Below are 23,300 nucleotides of genomic sequence, written 5' to 3'. Positions count from 1 at the left end.
AGTTTCTATAATGGTAGAGGGAAACATAGATTATTTGGGGAGAATAATTATCATTATGTGTTTCTTAGAGGCTTTTCTTTCAATAATTCATTTAATTTGCTAGTTGTGGAAGCACAGAGACCACTTGAATCAGAACAATCTTCCTAATGGCCTCCCAATTACAGGGTCTGTGTATTGTGGTACTAACATTGAAGCTAATGTGTCTCCTATTAATACAATAAAATACAGTAAAAATCTTTATCAATCTTCAAGGCCCGCCCCAGACCGTGCATTCATGTTATGATTTGAGGGTGCTAAGAGCATCCCCACAATGCCCCTTTCTCCAAAAAATCACATCCCAACCTACTGGACAATGCCTGAACTTCTCCTGCTAACACTTCGTTTCCTTAATTCAGTTCTGTATTTATTGAGCTGCTAATGCTTCAGTCACATATCAGACGTGAGATTAGCACCCCAGGTTGTCTGTATATGACTGTACCAGGGACTTCATGCTCTAATCTCTGACGAAATGAAAACTCTGAGGTCTCAACCACATGTGATGCTTTAGAGGCTCCATATTTCAGTTATTTCCATGAAAAGATATCAGGATACTGAACAGTTGAGGAGAGAGAGAAAGGCTGGTACCTGTGTAAGAAAAGGTGAACAACTGGAAGGGACCATAGAGAAACTGTCCCACCTTCGCAGTAACAGAGGCCATGCTTCATCCACTAGTTGTAGGGGTAAAAGGATGCCAATTGCTAGAGCACCGTGGTTCTCTGCGTAGTTGCCATGTTTTCTCCATCCTTGAGCCCTTGAAGTGTGTGAAAGCACATCAGGCAGAAGTGTCTGACTTCCATCTATAACTGTGTCAAGCAAAGAATAGGCTTTGCTTACACCCTCTGGGAACTCTGTACTAGCTCAAGTGCACTCCTTCAGCAAGTGCTGCAGAGCCCTTTTCAAATGCTGTCCTGTGCAGACGCCGATATATAAGACAGGGAGAAGCCAAGTTACTCTGGAGCCCTTCCTCCTTCTTCTCTCCTCTGTGCCGTGCAGAGGCTCTGCCCATGTTGCTATCCCCTGGCTGAGGATGCTGATGACAGAGGTAGGTTGGTAGGACCTCCAAACTGGAAATACCGTTCTCCATCCACAGAGACAGTTTAGCATTGTCTTTAAGTGCATGGACATAAGAGTCAGACAACATGAGTCCTGGCTTTGCCAGTATCAAGTAAAGAATGGAGATGCTATGATATGAATGTGTGTGTCCCACCTCCCCCAATATTCGTATGTTGAAACCTAATCACCAATGTGATGGTATTAGGAGGTGGGGCCTTTGAAGGCTGGGAATAGTGTCCTTAACAAGAGGCCCCAGAGAGCTGCCTTCCCCTATTCCACCCTGTGTGGACTCAGCAAGAAGATAACCACCTAAGAACCAAAAAGCAGGTCCTCACCAGACACTGACTCTGCCTGCACCTTGATCTTGGATTTCCCAGCCTCCAGATCTGTAAGAAGTAAATTTCTGTTATTTATATGTTACCCTGTTTATGGTATTTTTTTATAACATCCTGAACAGACTAAGATGATGGAGAAGTAACTTAATCACTTTGGGTTTCAATTTCCTCATATGTAAAAAGAGAAAACATTTGGTTTTGAGAGATGTAAAAGAATTAACGTATACAAATTATTAGTATCTAGTACAGAATAAGCCCTCAATAAAGAGTAGTTGTTTTAAAAATAAATAGCAATCCCAAATGATATAGAATTCTTCTATTTTAGGAGACAAAAAAGTAAAATCAGTAGATTTCATGAGGGCTGCAAAATATTTGACAGTCTATCAACCATTTAATCACTTTTCACCCACTCTTAACCCCTGTTATAGTGAGTAGTTCTGTACCAAATCATACATGTCATAATTGTGCCCCTTTTTGCTGTAGACAAAGGTTTTTCATGTGTGGTGATGCAAATGTGGACTTTAAGGATGCTAATCTTACAATGAGCAAGAAGTTAATGGACAGGAAACTGAACGAGAATGGGGCAGACTATGTGGCACCAGAGATGGCTGCGGGGCAGGAAGTGTAAACCAAGCACGGCCTGAAGGGGGAAGTGATTCGGAAGACCAGAGGGGTGAGCTGGACGAGGGGCTGCCTCTGCACTGGCTGAGGACGGACTTGAAAGCATGTCTAAGGCAGGACACAAAGGCAAGTCCCTCTCCTCACACCAAGCAAATGCAGTTTGTGATGAAGTACCTAATAACCATCCTGTAGCACAGATAGTCTGAGGGACGTTTACTCCAGCCCTTGAATGTATCTGTTTTGTCTTGTTTGCTCTTGGTTCAAATGCATTAGTTCTGTCAGCCAGTTAGAGCACACATCCCTTTGAGACAGGTTCAGCGTCTTCTAGTTTATATGCCTTTCCCAAAGGGTTGCCAACAGAGCAGGTATATGTCTGTAAAGCAAAATTCAGCAGGAAAATGGAAGCCACTTTAGGTATTCCAAATATGGAAATGTATTGGAAAGGCTGGAACCACAACAGGAAGCAGGAGGGGTGTTGGAGGAACATACAGGAAGAAGAGGTGGTACAAAGATTGGAAACAGCTTGCACCCCTGGGCTGGAACACATGAGCTTGCTCCAGCAGTTCCAAGTGGGTTGGAGACACATGCATTTGGTCCTGGATCCACTCAAGAGGCGCTATCTCAACCAGGTTTGAAACCAATAAAAAAAGTACTGGCCCTTTCAGGGCTGCTGCAGTCCAGAATCACAGCAGCCCCACTGCTCGTATAGCAACTGCCATCAACTGCCTCATTTGAAGAGTCAGAACCAAGAATCTTCTGTCTTTATCAAGCTTTCTTATTACCCACCAGTACCTCCAATTAGCAGAACCCAGTGGAAAGACAACTGGTAAAGGAGCATGAGAAATTCAGATTGCAAACTCCTGGCCCCAATAATACAACATATACAGGGACAGGTGTGGGGCTGAAAGACAACAGATGAATAGTTGGTACACACGTTACAGTAGAAATAGCACTGGATTTAAAATCAACCTGAAATAAAGTCCATATGTAACACGCAGCAATAATGTCATCTTGTACGAGTTACTTAACCTCTCCAAGCCTCAAGCTTCTTGCTTGTAAAATGAGAATAATAATAGTACCGCCTCACAGAGTTGTTGGGAGAACTGAAGGATATAATGCATGTGGACACTATTTAGAAGCGATAAAAATTTCTGTGAATATTAGTTACTTTACATGGGCCTGTTGGCAGTTATCAAATTCACTACTTATGAGATAATCATAAAGGCTTTTTTATAAGCTACAAAAGATTTCTGCCAGTCTCACAATTTACTGCCTGCTCTTAGACTTGCTTTATGACACGAGAAAACATTACTAAATTAGGGGAGATGTGAGATCAGCTTCGCTTGTCAATTTAGCAGATTTGAAATTTTTTTTTTTTTAGCAATTCTCTTTTGATGGGTCACATCCAAAGATAAGCAGCTGAGCCCTCTTAGCAGCAGGAAGGAAGGGCAGCCAGCCTTGGGTTACACAAATGAACTTATTAAGGGGATTTATAAAGCCATCTAGTTAATCAGAAAGGAGGGAAGTGAAAAGAGCCTTTCTTAGCCAAGCCATGATTGCCCGCTGGACAATTAGAGGCACAGTTTTCATTATACTGTTGTAGTCCTCAGTTGGGGTCAGGCCTACGAGCTAGGATACAGCTGGTGGGTGGATACAGTAAGGCTGTTAATTAATCACAAGGGGGTAGAAACCAAGAACGAGGCATTCGCACTGTTTGATTTTGCATGCCCCCGGTTCTACTGCATTGATCCACGTTTCCTACGTTGACTTCTTAGATTTTTACGAATTGTCACATGTTAGACCTTCATTGACAAGTTACCGATGGACTGACTTGTAAAAAACCATTGATTTGGGCCTTGATTGGATGAAAATTGGGTTTAATTTCTTTTAGATGTTTACAGTAAAATGCTAGTTCAACCAGTGTAGGAGATTTGGTGGATTTAGCTATTCACTTGCGGTTTTAACACTTCAGCTGTTTTACACTAGTTATTATAACAGCTAATTTTTTCCTAATGCTTGCTTTGTGTCAGACACTGTTCTAAGCACTTTACACTGACTCACTTAAACTTCACAATAACCCTGTGAGGTAGGAATGGTGATCCCCATTTTCACAGATGAGGAAATTGAGACATACAGACCTTAAGTTACTTACATAAAGCTAGTTGGTAACTGGAGACCTGGGCTGTCAGACTAGGTCAGGCTGGATCTAGCGGTGTGGTCTTGACCACTAGGATGCACTGCCTCTCAAAAATCCAAACTTCTTTCTGTCTCTACTTGTTTGATGATTGTTTACCTAACTCTGTATGGCATATTTAATGACACAAACTTATGTGGATAAATCATACTTCTCAATTAGCAAGCACGTCTCTAAAACTTAGATTGCATTAGCATTTTGAAATTGCCTTTTCTGATTTTGATATTATTTCAGTACTCTAACTTATTGGAAATCAAAATTCCTAAACAGGTTTTTCACAAGTGAAGAAATTTATTATATAAAAGGACTTGAATAAGTATCTGGTGCCAATAGAAACTTGGACATGTGTTTTACAGATAAGAAAACAGTCCCAAGGAGACCCATAGCTATTTAGTGGCAGTGCAAAGTCTAGACAGCGTCTGACCCTGGATGAGTTTCTTTCACTAGGAGTCCTGGAGCCATATAGCACTTTTAAATTAGCTGCTACCATTTTAAAAACAGTTGATTTCATATAAAAATTTGAATTTCTGGCTTTAAGAAAAAATCAGGTGATCTGGCAACACCAGGTATGTATTCGAATCCTTGACCACAATCAGCTGAAGCTGGGTAACAGCAGCCTTCACCTCTAACCAGGGCCTGAGTAGATGTCCATTGCTCTACTGGACAGCTCCATTCTTTAGCTTTAACTGTTTGGTCCCCTTGGCATTTGAGTTTGAGACCACTAATTCTGAACAGAGACTTCCTGATTCCTACTTTGTCTTCTTTTTGCAATACTACAGTGTTATTTCAGAAAATTGTGGCCATTTAGAGTTAAGATACTTTTAAAAAATGTTTTACTTTAAGATTATAGTCAGGTTGCAACTTCTCTAAAGGAGTGAGAAAGTTGTGTCTCTTCTTCAATGCTTTCTTTTCTCCTCTCTCTTTCTATTTCTCTCTCTCTCTCTCTCTCTCTCTCAGAATTTGTGATAATATATTAGTTTCAGGCAAGGTGGAAAGAAACATTGATCACTCTCTTCATTTGTAAGCAATAATCATATACATACATAACAAATATATTTAAAGACCAGTCAGTGATACTGTCATTAGCCAGTCCTATGACTCACGCTTAATTGTCAAGAAAGACACATTTGAGAAAGAACAAAGTATTTAAAATCAGCTTGTCTTGTTTTATGTTGTTATGCCAATCAGTACATTGTATTAATTTCTGGTTTTCTAATTATATAGCATCAGGCTTCTGACCTCTAAGTATTTGCTTGCTCTCTGGCTATTTTTAATTCAAAAATAAATTGCATAATGAAACTAATTCTATTTCCCATTGAGATAATGCATTTTTAATTACTCAGAAGGGAGTCAAATTAAGTAGTATTTACCCAAAGTAAATGCAAGAGATAATAAAATATTTCCATGGCGTGTTTAATTCAAAACACTCATGCCATACAAATTAATTTGGTGTTAGATTCGGGATGTGTGGAGGAAGGGTTGCCCAGAAACACAGCCCTTTTTTCTTTTGATCTTGTATATTTTATCTGCCAACAGCTAAGCAACTAGATTCTGGATCTGCCAGTTTTTGCCGTGGAACCATTGGAAATATGACTAATCCCAGGTGGTTTTGTTCATGCTCACGTACAGATTGCTCTCTGAAAGTGCCCAGATGTGAGCGCTGAAACTCCAGCTTTGCAATGCTGTTTATCTGGCAACAGAAACCCTATTTGCAGTAGTTAACTATCTTTTTTACATTTGCCACGGTCCAGCGGTGTTCAGTAGCTAGCTGATGACAATCAGCAGATTCTAAAGCCTTTTCAGAACCCCGAAAGAATAGATAATGATAGTACACAATGCTGAAACGACAAAAGAAATAATAGATATTCAAATGTTGATGCAATTTAGCCTCTGAAAAAACGATTACAGTTCATTTTCTTTGATTATCTTTTTCAAGTTTTGACTTTAATTCTTTATTGTTTAAGTTCTATGAGATGGCATTCAGAAAAACATTACCACATGAAATCTGTCAGAAATGTTTAGACAGTTGTAATCACAAAGACTAGAAATGCTTGCTTTGTACTGTACTGTTGACCCGACTCTGGCCTTCTCTGATAGTTGCTGATTCAACTCTAAATGATTTCCTTTTTAAATGTTTGAGGAAAATGCTTTTTAGCTTTTGTGTCAGATAGCAATAGTGTTCAGCTGACAGAAACCTGAAAAAGAATGAGTTACACAAAGCACAGTAGTAGTATTTTTGCTCAGGACAAAGAAGTCTGGTGGTTAGCAACCGAGGAAAATATGGCGCTTGGCAGATACTCTTAAGGGTACATGATTCTTTTTGCTTTCTGCTTTTCCCTCTTAGGTTGAGTCCTCATTCTTTCCCTTTGACTGCTGGCAATGCTCACGTTTTATGCAGGAAGATCAGGAAGGGCCACGAGGATGCAAGTGTCATGACAGTATTACTTTTCCAGCTGATAAATTCATTGGATTTAGCTAACATTGAATGTTGACCTTTGAGATGAAAAGGAGCCTTTGAAATTTGATGAAATTAATGTTACAGGTCTACCTATTATCTAACCTACTAGGCTGATATTTAGTAACACCATAGGCTTGCCCTAAATATAGAGAGTGTATCTCTTTCTCTTCATGGCCTCCTTTTAGGAAAAGAGGAGCCCCACAATACCATTTTGGGTTAGATTACAGTGATTCTCAAATTTTAGTGTGTATGAGAATCACCCGAAGTGTTTATTGCACTGCAGATCCCAGTCCCCAGCCCCAAAGTTTCTGATTTAGGTCAGTGGCCCCCAACCTTTTTGGCACCAAGAGCCGGTTTCATGAAAGACAGTTTTTCCACGAACTGGGGATGGGGGTTGGGGTGTCATGGGGGTGTGGTGTGGAGCTTAGGTGGTGATACGCAGCCTGTTTCCTAACAAACCACAGACTGGTAATAGGCCACAGCCCAAGGGTTGGGGACTGCAGATTTAGGGGATTAGGGTAGAGCCAAAGAACTTGCCTTTCTAACAAGTTCCCAGGTGATGCTGATGCTGGGGTCTGGAGACAGTACTTTGAGAGCCCAGAAGGGTTAGAAGAATTTTATCTATTACAGGTCAACATTCCTGCTAGTGAAAAATTCTTAGATAAGGCTCTGAATGACACCTTAATTTCCGTGATCTAGCTGTTGATGGCATTTAATTCAACAACCATTTCTTGAATGCCTATTGCGTGCCTGGCACTGCCAGACACTGCTAATCATAAGAAGAGAAAGGAAGATGAGTCAGGCTGCTCTTAAAAAGCTTACAAGCAGATATTGGTCAAAGTTTACAAAATTTCAGTTAGACAGGAAGAATACTCCAAGAGATCTATTGGACAACATGGTGACTATAGTTAATAACAATGTATTAGTGTATTCCTGAAAATGTTAATAGATTTTAAGTATTCTTACCACAAAAATGACAACTATGTGAGGTGAGGCATATGTTAACTAGCTTGATTTAGCCATTCCGCAACATCATGTCATACATAAATATGTATAATTTGATCTGTCAGTTCTAAAAAAAGCTTACAAACATATTTCAATTGCCTAAACAACTACACAGAAAGGGCAGAGAATCTGTTTATACTTTTTCTCTTCATACTGTATGTAGTATATAAAGGCTTTTTAATGGAATGTCAAATTTCTTTGATCATACTATTCCAACCATTCCAATGGTTATTCTGCATTGTTATTTGAAATAGAAATTTGCATCCCATGTTTTCCCCAAGTCCTAGATAAATTTTGTTTCAGGGAAGTCCCAGCCCAATTCACCTCATGTGCTATTCCAAGCAGGCTTGTCTTCACCTCCCCTCACCCGATTCTCCCCAAAAAATAGAAATAGGGAAGAGCCATCACAAGCAACAACAGAGACCCAAGGTCTAAATCATAACCTTTGACTAAAGAAATGTCTCATATCTTCTCCATAGAAGGCAAATTACATCTACTTCAAAGATAAAAATAACAAGCAAATTCAGTAGTGATGGCCCATATGGGTAGTTATCCAGCATCTTTTTTGTCGGGGAAAACACTTTCCCTACTGTTACTGTGAAGACTAATGGAGAACTCCCCCTGGCTCCTGCTAATTGTTAATTTATTTTAGGAAGCATTTAAAGAGTGTAAGTAGTAGTGGGGACAGGTTCTAATGTAATTTCAACTGCTTACCAACTGGAGAAAAGATTCATGTCTCCAGTAAAATATGCTGTTAAATATGAATAGGGGAATGCAATAAATGTATGAATGCATGTGAAATGAGCTAAAAATAAGTTTCTTATTGAATCTAAATTAGTTGGCATATAGAGATGAATTTACATTAGTTTACTTACAGCTCTCAAAATGCTATACTGATGTACATTCTCCATGTGCCTTTGAGTAGCCCTTGCCAATATATGCATTTTAATGTGAGAGTGTATTTAGTAAGGAGTTTGAATGAACAAACCTCTTTTGTTGTGTGCCTTATAAAAACTTCCTACTTAGGATTTCTTTTTTTTTTTTTTTTGAGACAGAGTCTTACTCTGTTGCCCAGGCTAGAGTGAGTGCTGTGGCGTCAGCCTAGCTCACAGCAACCTCAAACTCCTGAGCTCAAGCGATCCTCCTGTCTCAGCCTCCCGAGTAGCTGGGACTACAGGCATGCACCACCATGCCCGGCTAATTTTTTCTATATATATTTTTAGCTGTCCATATAATTTCTTTCTATTTTTAGTAGAGATGGGATCTCGCTCTTGCTCAGGCTGGTCTCGAACTCTTGAGCTCAAATGATCCGCCCACCTCGGCCTCCCAGAGTGCTAGGATTACAGGCGTGAGCCACCGCGCCCGGCCAGGATTTCTTAAGATTTAAAAACTCAATGTACTGGAACCTCACTATGTAAGATGTACCTAAAAATAATAAAAATATCACATTTTCAGTCAATAGACAATGAAGTAGCCTGGAAAGAGTGTGGGTTGTGGACTTAAACACAGACCTGGCTTTGAATCATGATTCTTTCATTTAATAGTTGTGTATCTGTAAAATGGGAGGGGTAATGCTTATTCAGAGGATTTTGGAGGATTAAATAAAATAAGGTACAGAGAATACTTAGAAGAATGTTTGATACATATTAATCATTCAATAAATACCTTCTCTTTCACCTCCAATCTTTCTTCTTTTTTTATCTTCTTCTCCTCCTCCTTCCCTCCTCTTCTCCCCTCCTCTTCTTCTTCCTCCTTCTTTTAGTTTTATTTATTTATTCCAACCATTATTTTCCTACTTAAAGGAATCATCTCATTGAATTTCTATTATCATTTTCACATATTAAGGATGAATTTGATTTCTGAAATGGTCATTCAGTGCCAACACCATACTAGTGGATATGGCTTGTGAGAATTGCTCTAAATCAGCGGTCTCCAACCTTTTTGGCACCAGGGACCAGTTTCGTAGACGACAATTTTTCCATGGACTGGGGTAAGGGGGTTGGTTTCAGGATGATTGAAGCACATTACATTTATTATGATAATCTGTATTTGCAGCTGCTCCCCCGCGCTAACATCATTGCTTCAGCTCCAGCTCAGATCATCAGGCATTAGATTCTCATAAGGAGCATAACCTAGACTCTCGCATGCACAGTTTACAGTAGGGTTCATCCACCAGAGACTCTAATGCCATTGCTGATCTGACAGAAGGTGGAGCTATGCAGTGATGCAAGAGGTGTGGAGTTGCGGTAAAAACAGATGAAGCTTCGCTCACTTGCCTGCCACTCACCTGCTGCAGCCTGGTTCCTAACATGCCACAGACCAACACCAGTCCTCAGCCCAGGGGTTGGGGACCACAGCTCTAAATAGTGGACTACAAACTATTACTGCTGGCCAAATCTGGCCCTCTGCCTGTTTTATATGGCCTGTGGTCTAAAAATGGCCTTTGCCTTTTTAGATAGTTGAAAAAATTAAAAGAAGAATAACATTTCATGACATGAAAATTATATGCAATTCAGATCTCTGTGTCCATAAAGTTTTGTTGGAGCATAGCCATGAGTATTTGTTTAGTCTTGTCTATGGCTGCTTTCACGTGATGATGACAGAGTTAAGTCTTTAAGGTCTGCAAAGCCCGAAATATTTGCTGTATGACCCTTTCCAGAAAATGTTTTCTGACCCCTGTTCTAAAGGAATAGAACATGTGTGCATTTTAATGTGGCTCTGAAGCTAGCTCTAAAAAGGAGTTTCATGGCAGGAGCTGTAGTAGCAGGCTTAGAGTAAGCATTGCACTTCCAAAGGTGACTGTGTGGAACAGAGCTTTCAAGGAGACACATGATTGAGCTTCTGATACAATTGTCTACACACAGAGACAAAAATCCATCATCTCTCTGCTCTTCTCATCATGCCATTAACTCCTTAAAAAATTTAGTGAAAGATCACTATGTCCAAAGGACTTTTGTCACTAGCTTCCCAATGCTTTTACACAATTTTATCTATGAAGCAATCAAGACAGTGGTCTGGGGGAGACTGCACAGTAAGGTTTCACTGAAACAATCCCGATGAACAGTTTGGACCTGCATTTCAGAAAAGATCTAAATCCACCCCCCCTCAGTTAGTCTGTTATCCTTGGGAAATCCATTGTCTCCTCTGAGCAAGCTGAGAATTCTATTGTTTCTCTTTAGGAGAAGGACTGACCAGATCAAATATCTATTTTGGAACCCATTATAAAGCTTTTTTAAAGAAACAGATTGAAACTGATCACATATAGTGATAGTACTTACAGATGGAGCCAGTACTGGTATTTGTGAATAAATGCATATTGTTCTTCAACTAAATACAAACCGCTATTCCTGCGGTGATTAGTGGGATAGTATTTTTCTCTAAAGGAATGGAACTGGGTAAATAGGAAAGGGTAGAAGGTCGGTTTTTGTTGTTTTTTTCCCTGTATGTGGAAGAGACACTGTGCAATCTGGTGTCCAGTGACTGAGACTGAGGGAGAAGACAGAAATAAAGCCATTAGGTGGATTTAAAGTACAGATGGTCAAGCTAGACAAGCCAGTAAATTTAATAAGTTAAAGAACTGTTGGTAAGTTGCATGGGTGCTCCTGACTTTTCATGATAGCATTTAATTCCTCTCCTCTCTCAAAGTTTCACCCCAGTGTGTTGTTACATTGTTGCTTCGGTCATTCAGTGAGTAGATGAATGAGCTCTTCTACTGCTCAGCTCTGAGTAGCCAGTCATTCATTCGGGGGAGTGCTAATTACGTGCCAGGGGCCGTGCTAAGTATGTGACACACAAAGCTGAACAAGAAGTATGTCCTGCCCTCCCCAGTGAGGCGCTCACGGGCTCCCAGTGGAGACAGACTTGTAAACAAGTGCAGTGAAGTAGGGTGGGCTTCTAATAGATGTATGTCTGTGCCAGTGAAAATCACATCCTGGGGACAGACAAGTAAATTAACAGTTGCTGTTCAGTATAAGCCATGAGTTGGGCACAGAGGAAGAACATCTGACTCAGAGCAGGGAGTCTCGAAAGGCATCCACGGAGAGGATTGAGACTTGAAGAATGAGAAGGGAAGGGGTATGAGCCAGGCAGAGGAAACAATATTTAGGAAGGCATAAAGACCTGGAAAAAAATGGCATACCCTAGCAACTGCAGGTGGGTTGGGATGGCTAGAACCATAGGTGCAGGTGGGAGAGGATCACATTAGCAGTGAGCAAGCGTCAAATCATAAGGGACCGTATATGCTAAGTAGAAATTCTAACAATAACCTGAGAACCCCAGGGGCCTGAACAGGGGAGTCACATGAACAGGATGTTGTAATGATGCTCTGGAAGCCATGAACAGGATGTTGTAATGATGCTCTGGAAGCCACGTGGAGATGGACTAGAAGGTACTGATGATGCTGGAGACGGGAAGCCTACTTACAGCTATTACGGTATCCAAGTGTGGCCTGTACCATCTAGAAAAGGTGAAAGTTAGAGAGGTTATGAACAGAGACTCAGCTGAACTAGATGACTTCCTAGGTGTGGGAGGGAGAAGGAAAGAGGAGTGTGGATGACATTTAAGTTCTAGCTTGGAGTCCAAGCACCTGCGAGTAGTTCAAGTACTGGATGTTTGTGGTATGAGAAATGAAGACAGGGTAGAATAGAACTCTGGGATAAGAGACTTTTTAAAACTGTGATAGAATTTTGGGAATGAGAGGCATGTAAAGGATAAATGGAGGTAGAGAAGTCTAAAAAGAGCATCAGAGAGCTGGAAAGTAAAGGAGATTGAGGGAGGAGAATGCAGAAAGGAGAGCAGTGAGTGGTCAACAGTGCCGCACACTGCAGAAAGGTCAAGTAAGATCCCGTTAGATGATGTCATTCTACGTGCCGGTAGTCTCACCCTTAGAGGTGCGGGATCCTCCTGGAAGTGATCCAGCCTCCTTTTCCAAACCTATCTCCTTTTACTTTTTGCATCTACCAAATTGATCTATTCTCTGTTTCCTGTGTGTGTCCCTCGTCTGCATCACCTGCTCCTTTTCCTTTACTGGAATGAGTGCTTCAAAGTCCACATCAAATGCCCTCATCTTCAATTTTGACTAATCTGGCATTAATCTCTCCCTCTCTTGACAATCATAGCACTTTTTCTGTACATCTCTGTGTCATGTGTCACTTTCTACTTAATCTTATGATCACTCATGTAATCGTACTTTTTCTGCTCAGTTGCAAAGCACACAAATCATATTTGCAGAACACTTTGGGACTCAACCATGAGGTCATACTAAAGATATGCAATTGTCTTTCACTGCTGATTTAAAGACTTTTAAAACCAACTCTCCACCAGCAAAATTTAGCTCTTATCAGAAAATTAATGATTTGTGACATGAAATCAGTAAAGATGACTTTCTCACAACATTCTTACATTGTTTTTTTATCTTCATAGACAATTTTAAATTTGATTACAAAAGTCCAGTGTGCATAGAGGGTAGGGAACAGAGAAGCATTTTAAACACTGATTTTTAAACTTGGCTGCACATTGGAATCACCTGGGGAGTTTTGGCAACGCTGATACCGAAGTCCCAGCCCTAGAGCTTCTGATTTAATTGATAAGGCTTCTAGCCTAGGCAGTGGAAGGCTTTAAATCTCCCCAGGTGGTTCTAATGTGTAAGTTTGCAAAATACTGTTTTTCAAGCTCATTTGCATTTGAAAATCACATTTTTTACTAGTGATGATTTATTGTTTCTACGTTGAAATTTGTGTGTAGTTATAAAGCAGGAAATTTTGTTTTTAACTGTAATATATTCTCTCTCTTTCTCTTTCTCCCCCTCTAGTCCCCCAACCCAAGAGAGAACAGTCCTCAAAAGATGACTGACAGAGCTCTTATCTCTGCCAGGAAAAAAATACCCATTTTGTTTATAAATGTGTTGTTTTGGCCAGTTGCCAGCAAACAACAAAACTTTGACTGTATAAAATTTTCATGTCTAGTTTGATAGAAAATAAATTTGATTTTATACTGACATTTTGAGGCATAATAAACATTGTTAAAAGTACTAAGACCCCATAGTAATTCTATTCTTATTGAGTTCGAGGTGAGCAGAAATTTCTTTTAAAAATAGGCTGATGAATGCTACTGCTCAAGTGTTAAACATTTCTAGTAATCACGTCTCTGGAGAAAAAAATGTATGAAAAGATTTCTTTCGTCAAAGAAAAATGAAAGAGGAGAGAGAAGCACTGAGGTAGGTATTCATCAGTTCACCCCAGACATTAGTAAAGTACTCCAACTTGTGTTTCACAGGAGACATCCTAACAGTGGGTTTCTGCTTACCTTCTCTTTTGAAAAATCTTAATTTTTGTCATTTCATTAAAAATGATGTAGTAATTATCTTTTGTTCTTTATACTGTACTTCTTTATGCTACTAAGTTTGTGCACTCCTTATAAAGAGCTAGGTACACTTAAAAGTACTAAATAAATTATCATACATGGCTGCTTTTTATTTAAGATATTTCCTTTTTTTTTTTTTTTTTTTTTTTTTTGAGACAGTATCTAGCTCTGTTGCCCAGGCTGAAGTGCAGTGAGCTCACTGCAACCTCCAACTTTTGGGCTCAAATGATCCTCCTGCCTCAGCCCCTCAAGTAGCTGGGACCACAGGCATGCCCCACCACACCTGGCTAATCTTTCTATTTTTTGCAGGGCACTGTGTTGCTCAGGCTGGTCTCAAACTCCCACCTCAGCCTGCCAAAGTGAGATATTTCCATATTTATGTTATGTCAAACAAGACTCACAGGGCACAATGACATAGCAACTTTAATTTTTCCCACAGTTGCCCCTATACTTCTGCTCTGTGGAAGAAATCTCAGACACTTAATCCACCCACTCCACTTGTCTTTAATCAAAAGTCTTCCAGACACTTGAATTCCTGAAACACTCTTCAGTTCGGTTATTATTGTGTCCAGTTTAGTTTATTCATCAAACCTGCCAACTTTATTCAAAGCTAAGGCTTTGCCCCTTCCCGAGCTCAAGCCGGCTAGCAGGGGCAGAGCAGCCCCAGGCTGGCAGCGGCTTAATGCTGGTGTCTCCTGAGTTCTCTGGAGACCCCTCCCCTACCTCCCAACTGCCGCTGGGCTCTTTAACCTGCATTCTCTGGCAGCCCCTGGGCAGCCAGCTGGACACCTCTAGCATCCTTTCAAATCCTTGCCAAGATCCAATTCAAATACTTCCTACCCCATGAAACCTTTTTGATTCATAATCCCAAGATAACTTTTTTCCTCGGACCTCTCCTAGCATGTCGTGCCATTTATCCCTTTATTCCTTATATTTCGGTAATTTATGGTACTGCCTCCTCTCTTATCTCCCCTCCCATACCCAGAACTCCTTGAGCGCTTTCATCATTCACTTTTTATTGCTCACAATGTTGAGATTAAAAAAATATATTAAATTAAAATTAAAGACATTTATAAAATATGTAGGTAATATATATGGAAACAAGTATATAACTGAAGACATGAAGAAATTGCTCAAGTATTTATTTGATTTTGTTCATTTCATCAGGTTAAGAGGAAAAAGTAGATTTATGTTTTTATAATTTTTATATATTTAAAAATGAAAACAAATGCAATCATTTGAAGCAATTTATCTAAGTTATTCCATAAATTAATTACCATATTTATTGTGTTATACCAAAGAGCAGACAGAAAATTATTTATTTCTTTTACCAAGGAACCCATATTTAAAAACTTTAGAACAGGCTTTTCATCATTTAATTTTTAAGTATATTTAATGCCTGCATTTTAAGAGCTTTTAACATAATAGGCCATTGCCTCCCCGTCTACCTTCCCTGTCTTCATGAAGAAGATAATTCATTATTTTTTTTGACCTCATATTAGTGAGCATACAGACCCACTCTAAAACCCAGCTTATTAAATATTTAAGAAATCATATTAAGGTGGCATTCGTGTCTTCTTTATAACAGCTGCTGGCTGTATCACCAGATCCTTTATTTCATTATGTAAAACACAATGAATGACATTGTTATTTCCCTCAATCCAGTTAAAAATGGACAAAAGTCATACTATTTCCAGTAGCACCAAAGAAACTAAATGTGGGAGTTTTAGGTTAACATCATCATGATTTTTGAGACAGTTCAATGAAAAAAATTACGTTGAGATATAGTTAGGGTTGTGTGCATTCATTGTTGTTCAGTGGGAGGTCTCTATTCCAACTCCTAACATTCTGTGATTCCAGAAATTCTTTTTAAACGTACTTATAGCACAACTGAATAGGATGAGTTAAAAGCTTGCTGGATATGTGTATGGTGGTAACTCTTAGGCATCCCACTAACTTTTAGTTTACTCATCAAAACTGCCTTGGCAATCCTCCTAGAGAGAGAGAGAGAGAGAGAGAGAGAGGCTTTTATACCATATACTACATATCTTATTTCTTCCTCACATATGAAACTCTGGCCTCTTCCTGTTAATTGCAGATTGCTCTTCATTCCATTGAAGGGAACCAGAATTGCTAGAGCTTCTAGGCTCATTAGCCCAATGGGAAGAATGATTTTCTTTTGAGCTACCAAGGGAAATATAACAGTGACCCTACTGATGCTAAGAGCAGGCCAGCTCTTAACGTAGAGGGTTTCATTGTGTCTTTCCTTCTGATCTTTTACTATATTCTATTAAATTGTTTGGATACAAAAATTACTTAGACATAAGATTTGTTTTTGGTAGTAAATTGGCACTGTTGCTGCCGAAGCTGAGTGTGCAGCTGAAAATGTGAGACACCAGTGTTTCATTCCTCATCGATGCTCAGACTACTTTAAAACACTGCCTACATTTATGTCGCTGTTAAATTATAATACAAATAAAGCTCACTTCGTTTAGGAAGCATACAAATAGTGTTGCATAAGTCTCCCTGTGGGTGAGGGCATAAATGTCCCCACTCCCAAATTTCCAGGCAGAAAAATACTTTTATGTATGTATTTTATATTTTAAGACTGTAAGTGTTAAAAGGCATATGAAACAAACTACAGCAATTATGAAACATCAACCAGGGTTCTATTTGATTTGTGTGTAAAAGTATCAAATCTTCTTATTGATAGTAAGTACAAAGAAAATAAAATTGTTAAAAACTATGATTAATCTCAAAGAAAATCCCATCACATTCAAGTAATCAGTATCTTTCCAACTATTTTAGTCATGCTATGCTTATACCAAGAAGCCCACTCAGATTCACACCAAACATCTAATCTCTTACCCTGTAGTCTTTATCCAGATGAGTATTTCTCTATCCCCTGGTATAATGGAAAGAGTGTTGGCATTGTAGGTAGACAGCCCTCTTTCAGTGGCTTGGCCTCCTAACTTACTATATGTCCTTGGCAAGACACTGCCACTCTCTAAGCCCCAGTTTCTTCATCTGTAAGGGCATACAAGTTCATGATTCCTTTTCTGTAATCTTGGGACCAGAAGAGTTTTAGAACTCAGGATTTTTTTTTTTTTTTTTTAGATTTTTTATTTTAGAAAGTCAACACAATGCATATGTAAACACCCCCAGCACAGTCTAGAACAGCATCCTATAGTCAAACATATTAGTAATTCTTTAGTAAAATGTGCAGGCATGTACACTTAGTGGGCTAAATAAAGAATGTAAACAGGTCGGGTTCATCACTAAAGCTTGCGGTTTTCAGAGCTGTTGGGTAAGTGATCGTGAACCTGTACTAACCCTTATTATGAGGGGGGTGTGTTTGGCAAAGAGTAGTTACTCCACCACCAGTAGCTGCCATTTTTATTTAATATGGCAGACAGTGTGAATTTCATCTCTCCCACAAATTGGAATGTGAATAAAAGAATTCTACTCAATATATACTTCTGATTCCCATTGGATTTTATAAAAGGCCATATGGTACTTTTAAAAATGGTGATGAAATTCACTCTTCAAGAAAATAGTATTCACAAGAGGACATAAATGCCTCCATGAGTAATTTTAGATCCAGATATGTCACTGTACTCTGAGATGATTGATAAGATCAGAATTTTAGATCTAGAACAGGAAATGAGATTTCCATTACATACAGTTAAAATTAGTACCAAGACATTTTTAGCTTTTTCTCTTTTTGACCATACATCTTACTTGAGGGGATAAAATCAATCATTTCGCTAGTTCAGCTAGTGTGGCTGAACATCCTGAAATGATTTATGTTCATGCTAAATTTTGCTTGCTAGTTTATGCTCCATGTGACCTTAGCCCAGCAGTTCTCAGCACACAGTGTGCCAGGATCAGTGTGGAATGTCTCACAAGAAGTTTTACCAGCAATGAAGTTCCAGAGTTTGTAAACTATTTAATTAAAAAATAAATGGTGAACATTTCAGGTTATCCTATGGTACTATCGCTCTCACTTTGTTGGGTTCTAATACATCTTCTTAACTGGAGGAGATACAGAGGGCACGGTGCAGGAGTGCGTTTGGAACAAATGTCATCCACCATGCCACAGCAGAAGAGTATTTTTTCCTTTTGAGAACCTCCTTTCTAGCATATCTGTCTATTAATGAAAGTATGTAGAATTTAATCTTTTCTTAAGTATGTATTTTTTGTTACATTTGGAAAGGGTAATTGTTAAAAAATCATATCTTATTGGTAACTGTTTGATCTTTTTATTGTGGTAAAATATACATAACATAAAATTTACCATTTCAACCATTTTAAAGTGTACAATTTTGTGTCATTAAATATATTCACATTGTTGTTCAACCATCACCACCATCCATCTCCAGAACTTTTTCATTTTCCCCAGTTGAAATGTTGTACCCATTAAACACTTAACTTCCCATTCTTCCCTTCCCCATTCTGCTTTCTGTCTCTAGAATTTCGCTACTCTAGATACCTTATATAAATGGACGCATACAATATTTGTCCTTTTGAAACTGAATTATTTCACTTAGCATAATGTCTTCAAGATTCACCCATGTTGTAGCATGTGTCAGAATTTTTGTCCTTTTTAAGGCTGAATAATTTTTCATTGTATATACAGTATATACCACATTTTGTTTATTCATTCATCCTTTGATGGACACATGAGTTGTTTCTACCTTTTGCTATTGTGACTAATGCTGCTATGAAAATAGGTGTAAACAACTTTCTGACCTTGAATTATTAATAGTATAGTTATCATCTGTGTGTTCAAAGATGCTCATATTATCTTAAAAAATAAGGCTGTTAATATGCTAACCTGGCTATTTAAAGTCTCAATAGCAGAAATTCAGCATAAATAAAAGTTTTAAATTTTAGATTTAGCTGTGAAGCCCTCATATTTTAACCTGTTGTCAACTTGTGAATTATTAAGTTGCCAGCCTTCACAGGAAGGGAGCCTTGAAAAGGGGACGCTTGGCCTTTTCTCTGGCTGAAGGACCATGGAAAAGCATCACCAGGTAGCTTTCTTATGGCAAGCCCTGAAGGCCAGTTCAAACTCAGAATCCAGGGCATTGCAGAAAGGAAAGTGGTTGGTTTTCCTACTGAATTATTTTTGAGTCTCACTCTATTGCTCTTATCTTGCTGACTTTTCCCATTTGATGGTCCTTCAAGTAACCAACCAAATAGCTCCTTACAGAATAGGAATAAGAAAGATTTACAGAATAAGGAAAACGATTATTTTCCAAGCTCATGATAGGTTGTGAAGATAAGGGAAGTTCTGTCTGCTGATATATTTTGAACTCTAACATACACCAAATAAAGAATCAATGTTTCCTTCAGATGTGAAATCAGATAAAATTGTAAGTACTATTTAAGGAAACCTTGCTAAGATTTCCAACACCTTCGAAACCTTTTATATGGCTACGAAATTTCATTTCTACCTTCCTACCTACTCTTACAGGTGCCGTGGTGATAAAGGCTGGATCCTGTAGCTACAGGATGAAATGGCATCTGTGTCATATTTTCAGTTTTAATAAAAATTCTAATTTGCTTTAAGTCCAATTTCTTTTATGATTTGGGCATATAGGTCTTTGATTATTTACCTGACTGATTAATGGAGTGTATTATTCAAGCATATAACTCATTATAATTTTATGTAGCCTTCTATTCATTATCTTTTCAACATGTTTCTCCTGTCAGATATATAATCGTATCATATTTGAGTGTGTAACCCATAGGGGGCCTGCCCCCTGCCTTCTTATAACACCTGGACTACCTCCCCTGTACCCATCCCTTCCCTGCCAGTCAGATCCTTCCTTCTGCCTGTCTTGGATAAAAGGTGACTCAAGACAGACAGACAGACAATTCCTAGTCTCATAAAGTTTACCATCTAAAGGGAAGGGCGACATTAGCCAAACAAACTGACTACATTTGTACAATTACAAACTAAAATCTGAGCTATGAAGAAAAGAGAGAGGTTTAAAAAGGAGGTTGCAAACCATAGTAGGTAAAATACAGGTCCTAAAACACTGCCATCCCAAGTCACATCAGAGCCTGAGACGGAAGGGAAATTCAGTAATGCTGATCCTGTCTTTATTAAACTTTTGATATTTTGTTCAATGGATGTTTTGTCTTAATGTTACTTTTTTATAACTATGGCACTATGATATTATTTACTTTGATTTCTGAGTTTGGGGTGCCTCCCTAGCCTTTGCACCTAGGGTAATGCCTCACCTGCCTTCCTGCAGGCTCAGCCCTGATCCAAAGCCACACTCCTTGTGTTCCAGTCCTGGTTTTGCCACTCACCATCTGTGTGACCTTGAACGAGCTGCTTCTACTGTGCCTCAGTTTCCACTTCTGTAAAGTAGGGATAGTAATACTGGATAAGGTTTTTATAAGGATTAATATAAGTTAATATTTGTAAAGCAGTAGATCAGTACCTGGCACAAAGTGTGGTACATCTATTTAAGAAGATGCCTCTCAACTGTTTCACGTACTAAATGATTCATCATGAGCTGGATCCCATATGTCTGAATTCACCAGGCTGCCATCCGCATTTCTTCCCTTGCCATTTTTGCTAAATTTACATATACTCAGGACAATCCTGTAGCTAATGTGGTCATATGTTTTAAAAGTGAAAGACTTGTTCATTTGTTCATTTCACATCCTCTTTTTTGACTCTGAAATAACCAGGGAGATGGTGAGGAGTTGTGGTCACCATCACTCACAGGCAACTTTGGGCACTGTCAGAAACATGGAATATTTCCTGAGTTTTCCTTGCATAGAGGCACACTGTCAGGCTCCCCTTGCAAAATCCACTGCTTCTCTCCTGCCTCAAGGGAAATGCATGGCTTTTTGTTAGCATTTATTTCTAGTACAACTTTAAATTCATGGTGATCTACAAAATCTAATATACTTTTTTAGTCACATAAAGGCACTTTTTTGAAAAGAATATAATCTTTTTATCGCTTATGGCAAGGATGTTGTGTTTATACTTTAAAAGTACAACCAGTGGGAGAAGGGAGGAGGGGATGGGTAAATTCACACCTAATGAGTGTGCTGTCACTCTGGGGGGGGAGGGAGGGGGGGATGGCATGCTTGTCACTTTGACTCCAGCCATGCAAAGGCTATTAATGTGACCAAAGTGTTTGCATCCCCATAATATTCTCGGGAAAAAAGAAAGTACAGTGAGTAAGCAGGAGAAATTCCTCATTTAAAAGTGAAGAAATGCTGTGTAAATGAATTTTACTTATTCAAGATATTGATCTGAAAATGGCTAAATACAAGTTTCAATTTTAAAAAAACCCTGATGTACGCTAATTTATTCTATAAGGCTGGGGGCAACTTGTGAGATAGCAGGAATTTAATTATCTGTATAGATTTCTGGTTTACAGGTAATATTTTTGACAAAGTCAATTCTATATGTGAATATAATAACTTCCCTGTGGAAAACAATGTTATACCATGGAAGAACTGAGCCTTATCTCAAAATGAATAAATGAGTTTTTTCCTATTTTACCCTCAAGCTTTTAATTAACAATTTGTAGAAAGAGGCCATTTGCCTGGAATTAGTATTCTCCTTTGATGAGCTCTTTTTATATTCTGTCTGAGATTATATGTAAATATAAATATCTTTCTGTCTCTGATAAAAAAAACTGAGCTCACTAAAATTTACATGCAGTGTTCCAATTCAAATAAAGCACAAGAAATGAAAGCATTTCCCTTTAAAGATGTCTGTTTTGTGGTCACATTTATTAAAATTTGTTTAAATTTGTAGTGAAACTCGGGGTAGTCGCTTTTTAAAGTAGATACCTTTATATGGAGAAATGCAACCAAAAGTCATTATTGACATTTACATTCTCTTTGGAAACCACAGGAGTCTCAGGGCCCAAAGGCAAGATCCCAAGAGCCTTGACTGAAAGTGTGCCGTTGCCTGTTGAAAGAGCCACAGCAAGCGGAGAAAAAAATTGAAGGATTGTTGGGAGAAAATTCTCTGTGGTTCTCTTGCACATCTTGCAAGCAGAGGCACTGGTTGCCCTTTGTTCCAGAGTCTCTTTTTGATGATGTTTGCATAATGAATAGCCTTGAGAGGCAGAGAAAGTGTTTCCCTCTACAGCAAAGAGCAGGCTTGCTTACCACCCATTATAAAAGATTCTGGTTCCCTAAGCTCAGAGTTCCTGTCATGCAATGCAGTTTGCTACGTGTGCACGTGTCCCATGGCCCTCTTTATATCACCCCGTAGGAACTGAAACCAATATGAGAAAATGTTCATACTCTAGCTACTACTATTGATGTATGTAACAAAGTCTTTGTCTTTGACCCAGGGTCTCTTTGAGCTCAGATTCCCCCCTAAAACATCATCCAAATTTTCCTAGAGAACATGCATGACCTGTAGTAAACCTTGTGTGCAATGACTCTAGGAGACAGAGCAGATAACCATAAGCTTCATCCAGGTAATAAAAGCTCAATTTAGCCATCATGGCCAGGCCTCTCCATCCCAGGATTCCAAAGTCTGTGTTGCTGTGGTTGATACGATAGCAGCATTTCTTCGTATCTGCCTTCCTAGTATGGATACAACTGTAGGAAATCACCCTATTAGACTAGACAGAAATGTCTGTACTTCACCCAAAACGGTTACATTAAGGGCATGACAACCCGAAAGGGGGAGCCAGCACACGGCTTCTCTGTTATCTGTTCTCTCACCGGTTTAAGAGTCAGAAAGCCTCACTGGAAACAGCGATGTGGGGAGAGCTTACGAAGAGCACTGTGGAATGACACTTTTCACATATAAGAGAAAATATTTGAAAACACATACACAGTACGTTAAGACTTTGAAAACTGAAAAATTTTATGAAAATCAGATTAGATGTAGGGGAAGGAATATTTCAAAGGACTTAAACAATTCAGAGCTATCCAAAATGTTGATTATCTCTAGCACTTTTACAACTACTGGTTTTCTCCTTCACCAACTTTCTTCTCTCACAGGTATGCTTTCATTGGCTAAACGTTAATGGTGTATTATACTGTAAAAGATACAGCAAATAGGAAAGGCATGATTTAAAGACAACTGCTTTGATCAGAGTACAAATGTGCCAGTTAATTCTTTTTATTTATTTTTTTTTATTTTTAAAGTTTTTATTTATTTAGTTAGTTTTAGAGACAGGGCTCCCTCTCTTGCCCAGGTTAAAGTGCCGTGGCCGTACCTCACTGTGACCTC

The 23,300-nt window shown here is 38.9% G+C and overlaps 1 protein-coding gene across 45 annotated transcripts in view; it reads left to right on the top strand.

Moving 5' to 3' along the window:
- NRCAM (neuronal cell adhesion molecule) overlaps positions 1-23,300 on the top strand; it is a 264,004-nt gene that overhangs the window by 144,124 nt on the left and 96,580 nt on the right. The gene's annotated exons all lie outside the window — the stretch shown is intronic.

This window comes from Eulemur rufifrons, chromosome 29, assembly GCF_041146395.1.
Source record: "Eulemur rufifrons isolate Redbay chromosome 29, OSU_ERuf_1, whole genome shotgun sequence".
NCBI classification, from domain to species: Eukaryota; Metazoa; Chordata; class Mammalia; order Primates; family Lemuridae; genus Eulemur; species Eulemur rufifrons.
The sequence above is the reverse complement of the archived record's forward strand: the minus strand, read 5'-3'. Positions and strand labels throughout refer to the sequence as shown.